The sequence below is a fragment of the Arachis ipaensis genome, chromosome B3 (genome assembly GCF_059453495.1).
Source record: "Arachis ipaensis isolate K30076 ecotype BB chromosome B3, ASM5945349v1, whole genome shotgun sequence".
Lineage (NCBI taxonomy): Eukaryota > Viridiplantae > Streptophyta > Magnoliopsida > Fabales > Fabaceae > Arachis > Arachis ipaensis.
The window spans coordinates 90,965,181-90,973,996 of NC_142438.1; the positions used below are offsets into that span (position 1 = coordinate 90,965,181).

The 8,816-nt window shown below is 38.5% G+C and overlaps 1 non-coding gene across 1 annotated transcript; it reads right to left on the minus strand.

Moving 5' to 3' along the window:
- Positions 1–4,600: 4,600 nt before the first annotated feature.
- Positions 4,601–4,708, minus strand: LOC148571545 (small nucleolar RNA R71). Its single transcript, XR_015907978.1, has one exon. It is a non-coding gene; the product is annotated as a small nucleolar RNA R71 (small nucleolar RNA).
- Positions 4,709–8,816: the final 4,108 nt, after the last annotated feature.

Sequence of the window (8,816 nt, forward strand, 5' to 3'; positions counted from 1 at the left end):
CTCTTAGGGGTACCTTATCACTTGGTAACTTGGGTTAACTACCTTGGGATTATCAGCTGAAAGTCCACTATCAAGAGTAACCTTCACTACAGAGCATTTAGTAACCCAAAGAGGTGCTAGACACCAAGGTCTCAAGAAAGAAAACAAACAAACCATGTGCCTGTGGTGTGTATGTATAGGGGAGAGACTTGAGCAAGTAAGTCCTTACGGGTGCTTCAACACTTAGCACCTTGAACCAATTGGTTCGGGAGTGTTGGCTGAAAGCTTATTTTAAAGAGTTGCCCCCTGATGAGCGGATAATTTATACGCTTTTTGGCATTGTTTTTAGTATGTTTTTAGTAGGATCTAGTTACTTTTAGGGATGTTTTCATTAGTTTTTATGATAAATTCACATTTCTGGACTTTACTATGAGTTTGTGTGTTTTTCTGTGATTTCAGGTATTTTCTGGCTGAAAATGAGGGACTTGAGCAGAAATCAGATTCAGAGGTTGAAGAAGGACTGCTGATGCTGTTGGATTCTGACCTCCCTGCACTCAAAATAGATTTTCTGGAGCTACAGAACGTGAAATGGCGCGCTTCCAATTGCGTTGGAAAGTAGACATCCAGGGCTTTCCAGCAATATATAATAGTCCATACTTTGGCCAGGAATTGACGACGTAAACTGGCGTTCAACGCCAGCCTTCTGCCCAAATCTGGCGTTCAGCGCCAGATAAGGATCCAAAACCAGAGTTGAACGCCCAAACTGGCACAGAAACTGGCGTTCAACTCCACAAATGGCCTCTGCACGTGCTACACTTAAGCTCAGCCCAAACACACACCAAGTGGGCCCCGGAAGTGGATTTATGCATCAATTACTTACTCATGTAAACCCTAGTAGCTAGTTTATTATAAATAGGACCTTTTACTATTGTATTAGGCATCTTTGGTCTCAGTTTTATTCCATTATTCATCTTAGGAGACTATTGATCACGTTTTAGGGGGCTGGCCATCCCAGCCATGCCTGGACCTTCACTTATGTATTTTTAACGGTAGAGTTTCTACACTCCATAGATTAAGGTGTGGAGCTCTGCTGTTCCTCAAAGATTAATGCAAAGTACTACTGTTTTCTATTCAATTCATCTTATTTCGCTTCTAAGATATCCATTCGCACCCAAGAACGTGATGAAGGTGATGATTATGTGTGACGCTCATCACCATCTCCCCTACGAACGCGTGCCTGACAAACACTTCTGTTCTACATGAATTAAGCTAGAATGAGTATCTCTTAGATCTCCTAACCAGAATCTTCGTGGCGTAAGCTAGAATGATGGCGGCATTCAAGAGAATCCGGAAGGTCTAAACCTTGTCTGTGGTATTCCGAGTAGGATTCAATGATTGAATGACTGTGACGAGCTCCTAACTCGCGATTGCAGGGCGTTAGTGACAGACGCAAAAGGATAGTAAATCCTATTCCAGCATGATCGAGAACCGACAGATGAATAGCCGTGCCGTGACAGGGTGCGTGAGCATATTATTCACTGAGAGGATAAGATGAAGCCATTGGCAAGGGTGATGCCTCCAGACGATTAGCCGTGCCGTGACAGGGCATTGGATCATTTTCCCGAGAGATGACCGAAAGTAGCCATTGACAGTGGTGATGTATCACATAAAGCCAGCCATGGAAAGGAGTAAGACTGATTGGATGAAGATAGCAGGAAAGCAGAGGTTCAGATGAACGAAAAGCATCTCCATTCGCTTATCTGAAATCCCTGCCAATGAATTTACATAAGTATCTCTATCCCTATTTTATTATATCATATTCGAAAACACCATTATCACTTTATATCTGCCTGACTGAGATTTACAAGGTGACCATAGCTTGCTTCATACCAACAATCTCCGTGGGATTCGACCCTTACTCACGTAAGGTATTACTTGGACGACCCAGTGCACTTGCTGGTCAGTTGTATCGAAGTTGTGACAATTATGAATTAAGATCAGAGCACCAAGCTTTGGAGCCATTACCAGGATTTGTTCGAGCCTGGAGATCACAATTTCGTGCACCAAGTTTTTGGCGCCGTTGCCGGGGATTGTTTGAGTTTGGACAACTGACGGTTCATCTTGTTGCTCAGATTAGGTAATTTTCTTTTTATTTTATTTTCAAAAATTTTTCAAAAAAATTTCTAAAATTTTCTCATCTGTTTTCGAAAAAAATAAAAATGTTTTCAAAAATAAATTATTCTATGGCTTCAAAATTTTTAAGAATAAATTCTAGTGTTTCATGAAATATGTTGAATCATATCTGGCTGTAAAGCCATACCCAAACTACTTTGGGATTGGTATTCAACTAATCACTCCAGCCCATGTAATTATATGTTGCAGCCTGGCTGGCTGTAAAGCCATGTCTAAATTCTTTTGGACTGAGGCTTGCAATTTGTTATCAAGAGCAAGCTAGTTGGAGCTAATCCACCTGCTACTGTTCCTGATCTACCTGCTGAAGCTTGGCTGGCCATTGGCCATGTCTAGTGTTTTGGACTGGAGCTTTCTTTGAAAGCTTGGCTGGCTAGTGAGCCATGTCTAATTCCTGGACTGAAGCTTTAGACTAACATGGCAAGATTCCTGGAATTCATATTAAAAATTTTGGACTCCTTATTTTTTTCTTTTTCATACTATTGTCGAAAAAAAAAATCCAAAAAAATTAGAAAATCATAAAAATCAAAAAAATATTTTTTTGTTTCTTGTTTGAGTCTTGAGTCATATCATAAGTTTGGTGTCACTTGCATATGCATCTAGCATTTTTCGAAAATATCATGCATTCATAGTATTCTTCATGATCTTCAAGTTGTTCTTGGTAAGTCTTCTTGTTTGATCTTGATGATTTTTTGTTTTGTGTCTTTTCATGTTTATCATATGCATTCTTGAATTCTTAGTGCGTAAGCATTAAAGAATTCTAAGTTTGGTGTCTTGCATGTTTTCTTTGCATTAAAAATTTTTCAAAATTGTGTCTTGATGTTCATCATGACATTCATAGTGTTCTTGGTGTTCATCTTGACATTCATAGCATTCTTGGATGCATCACATGTTTTGATCTAAAAATTTCATGCATTGCATCCTTTTAGTGTTTTTCTCTTGCATCATAAAAATTTCAAAAATCAAAAAAATATCTCTCCCTTTTTCTCTCATCAAATTCGAAAATTTGGATTGACTTTTTCAAAAATTTTTAAAATAAAATTGTTTCTTATGAGTCAAATCAAATTTTCAATTTGAAAATCTTATCTTTTTCAAAATCTTTTTCAAAAATCAAATCTTTTTCAAAATTCTTAGTTATTTTCGAAAATTCCAAAAATATTTTTCAAAAATCTTTTTCTTATTTTTAGACCAAATTTTCGAAAATAACATAATCAATTAATGTTTTGATTCAAAAATTTGAAGTTTGTTACTTGCTTGTTAAGAAAGATTCAAACTTTAAGTTCTAGAATCATATCTTGTGATTTCTTATGAATCAAGTCATTAATTGTGATTTCAAAAATCAAATCTTTTTCAAAACTAACATCAATCATATCTTTTCAAAAATATCTTCTTATCTTATCTTTTTCAAAAATATCTTTTCAAAATATCTTCTCTAACCTCCTAACTTCTTATCTTTTCAAAATTTGTTTCAACTAACTAACTAACTTTTTGTTTGTTTCTTAACTTTTTCAAAACCACCTAACTAACTCTCTCTCTCTAATTTTCGAAAATATCTCTCCCCTTTTTCAAAATTTCTTTTTAATTTATTAATTATTTTAATTTTTTAAAACTTAATTTTCGAAAATTACTAACAAATTTTCAAAAAAACCATTTTCAAAAATCACTAACTCTTTTTCAAAATAATTTTCGAAAATTATCCCTCCCCCATCCTATTCTATTTATTCATTCATATCCTAACATCTCATCTCACATCTCTTCCATTCGTACAGTTGCATTTCTTCCTTTACATCACATTCTTTGTCTCCCCCTTCTCTTCCACTCACAAAGGGATCCCTATACTGTGGTATAAAGGATCTCTATTATTATTATCATTTTTCTGGCCATTCTTCCTTGTCATATGAGCAGGAGCAAGGATAAGAACATTCTTGTGGAAGTAGATCCAGAACCTGAAAGGACTCTGAAGAGAAAATTAAGAGAAGCTAAAATACAACAATCCAGAGATAACCTTTCAGAAATTTTCGAACAGGCAGAGGAGATGGCAGCCGAAAATAATAATAATGCAAGGAGGATGCTTGGTGACTTTACTGCACCTAATTCCAATTTACATGGAAGAAGCATCTCCATTCCTGCCATTGGAGCAAACAACTTTGAGCTGAAACCTCAATTAGTTTCTCTGATGCAGCAGAACTGCAAGTTTCATGGACTTCCATCTGAAGATCCTTTTCAGTTCTTAACTGAATTCTTGCATATATGTGATACTGTTAAGACTAATGGAGTAGATCCTGAAGTCTACAGGCTCATGCTTTTCCCTTTTGCTGTAAGAGACAGAGCTAGATTATGGTTGGATTCTCAACCTAAAGACAGCCTGAACTCTTGGGATAAGCTGGTCACGGCTTTCTTAGCCAAGTACTTTCCTCCTCAAAAGCTGAGCAAGCTTAGAGATGATGTTCAAACCTTCAGACAGAAAGAAGGTGAATCTCTCTATGAAGCTTGGGAAAGATACAAACAGTTGACCAAAAAGTGTCCTTCTGACATGCTTTCAGAATGGACCATCCTGGATATATTCTATGATGGTTTATCTGAGCTATCAAAGATGTCACTGGACACTTCTGCAGGTGGATCCATTCACCTAAAGAAAACGCCTACAGAAGCTCAAGAACTCATTGACATGGTTGCTAATAACCAGTTCATGTACACTTCTGAAAGGAATCCTGTAATCAATGGGACGCCTATGAAGAAGGGAGTTCTTGAGGTTGATACTCTGAATGCCATATTGGCTCAGAATAAAATATTGACTCAGCAAGTCAATATGATATCTCAGAGTCTGCATGGAATGCAAGCTGCATCCAACAGTACTCAAGAGGCATCTTCTGAAGAGGAAGCCTATGATCCTGAGAACCCTGCAATAGCAGAGGTAAATTATTTAGGTGAACCTTATGGAAACACCTATAACTCAACATGGAGAAATCATCCAAATTTCTCATGGAAGGATCAAAAGCCCCAACAAGGCTTTAATAATGGTGGAAGAAACAGGTTTAGCAATAGCAAGCCTTTTCCATCATCAACTCAGCAACAGACAGAGAACTCTGAACAAAATGCTTCTAATTTAGCAAATCTAGTCTCTGATCTATCTAAGACCACTGTACGTTTCATGAATGAAACAAGGTCTTCCATTAGAAATTTGGAAGCACAAGTGGGCCAGCTGAGTAAAAGGATCACTGAAATCCCTCCTAGTACTCTCCCAAGCAATACAGAAGAGAACCCAAAAGGAGAGTGCAAGGCCATTGACATAAGTGCCATGGCCGAACATGTGAGGAAAGGAGAGGACGTGAATCCCAAGGAGGAAGACCTCCTGGGACGTCCAGTGATCAATAAGGAGCTTCCCTCTGGGGAATCAAAGGACTCTGAGGCTCATCTAGAGACTATAGAGATCCCATTGAACCTCCTTATGTCCTTCATGAGCTCTGATGAGTATTCCTCTTCTGAAGAGAATGAGGATGTTACTGAAGAGCAAACTGCCAAGTTTCTTGGTGCAATCATGAAGCTGAATGCCAAATTATTTGGCATTGATGCTTGGGAAGTTGAACCTCCCTTGTTCATCAATGAACTGAGTGATCTGGATCAACTGACATTACCTCAGAAGAGACAGGATCCTGGAAAGTTCATAATACCCTGTACCATAGGCACTAGGATCTTTAAAGCTCTGTGTGACCTTGGTTCAGGAATAAACCTCATGCCCCTCTCTGTAATAGAGAAACTGGGAATCTATGGGGTGCAAGCTGCTAAAATCTCACTAGAGATGGCAGACAGCTCAAGAAAACAGGCTTATGGACAAGTAGAAGATGTATTAGTAAAGGTTGAGGGCCTTTACATACCTACTGATTTCATAGTCCTGGATACTGGAAAGGAAGAGGATGAATCCATCATCCTAGGAAGACCTTTCCTGGCCACAGCAAGAGCTGTGATTGATGTTGACAAAGGTGAAATATTCCTTCAATGGAATGAGAACTCCCTTGTATTCAAAACTCAAGGATCTCCCTCTGCAACCATGGGGAGGAAGCAGGAAAAGCTTCTCTCCAAGCAGAGTCAACCAGAGCCCCCACAGTCAAACTCTAAGTTTGGTGTTGGGAGGCCACAACCAAACTCTAAGTTTGGTGTTGAACTCCCATATCCAAACTCTAAGTTTAGTGTTGGAGAGTCTCAACAAAGCTCTGCACATCTGTGAGGCTCCATGAGAGCCCACTGTCAAGCTATTGACATTAAAGAAGCGCTTGTTGGGAGGCAACCCAATGTTTATCTAATTTTTATTTTTATTGTTTTTCATGTTTTCTTAGGTTCATGATCATGTGGAGTCACAAAATAAACAAAAAATTCAAAAACGGAATCAAAAACAGCAGAAGAAAAATCACACCCTGGAGGAGCATCTGTCTGGCGTTCAAACGCCAGAACAGAGCATAGTTCTGGTGTTGAACACCCAGAATGGGAGCATCCTGGCGCTGAACGCCCAGAACAAGCATGGTCCTGGCGTTCAACGCCAGAAATGGCAGCAAATGGGCGTTGAACGCCCAAAATGGGCACCAACCTGGCGCTGAACGCCCAGAGTTGTGTGCAAGGGCATTTTGCATGCCTAAATTGGTGCAGGGATGTAAATGCCTTGACACCTCAAGATCTGTGGATCCCACAGGATCCCCACCTACCTCCACTCACTCTCTTTTCTCTTCTCAATCATCCTCTATTCCCAATAAACACTCTTCCCTATTAACCCCTTACTACTCACATCCAAACACCCACTTTCCTTCAAAATTCAACATCTCTTTCCCACCCAATCCCACCCATATGGCCGAATACACATCTCCCTCCATCTCCTCCATATCTTCTTCTTATTCTTCTATTCTTTCTTCTTTTGCTCGAGGGCGAGCAACATTCTAAGTTTGGTGTGGTAAAAAAAGCATAGCTTTTTTGTTTTTTCCATAACCATTGATGGCACCTAAGGCCAGAGAAGCCTCTAGAAAGAGGAAAGGGAAGACAAAAGCTTCCATCAAGGGTCTATAGCTCAGTGGTAGAACATTTGATTGCAAATCAAGAGATCCCTGAGATACCTCAGGGGATACATTTTCTTCCACACAATTATTGGAAGCAACTAAGGGTGGAACATCAAGAGCACTCCATCATCCTTCATGAAATCAGAGAAGATCTAAAAGCAAAGAAGGAGGAGCAGCAAAGACAAGGAAGAGACATAGAAGAGCTCAAGAACATCACTAAGGTGGACTCATTCCTTGTTCTTACTTTCTCTGTTTTTCGTTTTCTATGTTATGTGCCTATCTATGTTTGTGTCTTCATTACATGATCATTAGTAGTTAGTAACTTTGTCTTAAAGATATGAATGTCCTATGAATCCATCACCTCTCTTAAATAAAAACTGTTTTAATTCAAAAGAACAAGAATTACATGAGTTTCGAATTTATCCTTGAACTTAGTTTAATTATATTGATGTGGTGACAATGCTTCTTGTTTTCTGAATGAATGCCTGAACAGTGCATATGTCTTTTGAAGTTGTTGTTTAAGAATGTTAAATATGTTGGCTCTTGAAAGAATGATGACTAGGAGACATGTTATTTGATAATCTGAAAAATCATAAAAATGTTTCTTGAAGCAAGAAAAAGCAGCAAAGAACAAAGCTTGCAGGAAAAAAAAAAGAGAAGAAAAAAATTAGGCGAAAAAAAAAAATATAGAAAGAAAAAGAAAAAGCAAGCAGAAAAAGCCAATAACCCTTAAAACCAAAAGGCAAGGGCAAATAAAAAGGATCGCAAGGCTTTGAGCATCAGTGGATAGGAGGGCCTAAAGGAATAAAATCCTGGTCTAAGCGGCTAAACCAAGCTGTCCCTAACCATGTGCTTGTGGCGTGTAGGTGTCAAGTGAAAACTTGAGACTGAGCGGTTAAAGTCAAGGTCCAAAGCAAAAAAAAAAAACAAAGAGTGTGCTTAAGAACCCTGGACACCTCTAATTGGGGACTCTAGCAAAGCTGAGTCACAATCTGAAAAGGTTCACCCAATTATGTGTCTGTGGCATTTATGTATCCGGTGGTAATACTGGAAAACAAAGTGCTTAGGGCCACGACCAAGACTCATAAAGAAGCTGTGTTCAAGAATCATCATACTGAACTAGGAGAGTCAATAACACTATTCGAAATCTGAAGTTCCTATAGATGCCAATCATTCTGAACCTCAATGGATAAAGTGAGATGCCAAAACTATTCAAGAGGCAAAAAGCTATAAGTCCCGCTCATATGATTGAAACTATGTTTCATTGATAGTTTGGAATTTATAGTATATTCTCTTCTTTTTATCCTATTTGATTTTCAGTTGCTTGGGGACAAGCAACAATTTAAGTTTGGTGTTGTGATGAGCGGATAATTTATACGCTTTTTGGCATTGTTTTTAGTATGTTTTTAGTAGGATCTAGTTACTTTTAGGGATGTTTTCATTAGTTTTTATGATAAATTCACATTTCTGGACTTTACTATGAGTTTATGTGTTTTTCTGTGATTTCAGGTATTTTCTGGCTGAAATTGAGGGACTTGAGCAGAAATCAGATTCAGAGGTTGAAGAAGGACTGCTGATGCTGTTGGATTCTGACCTCCCTGCACT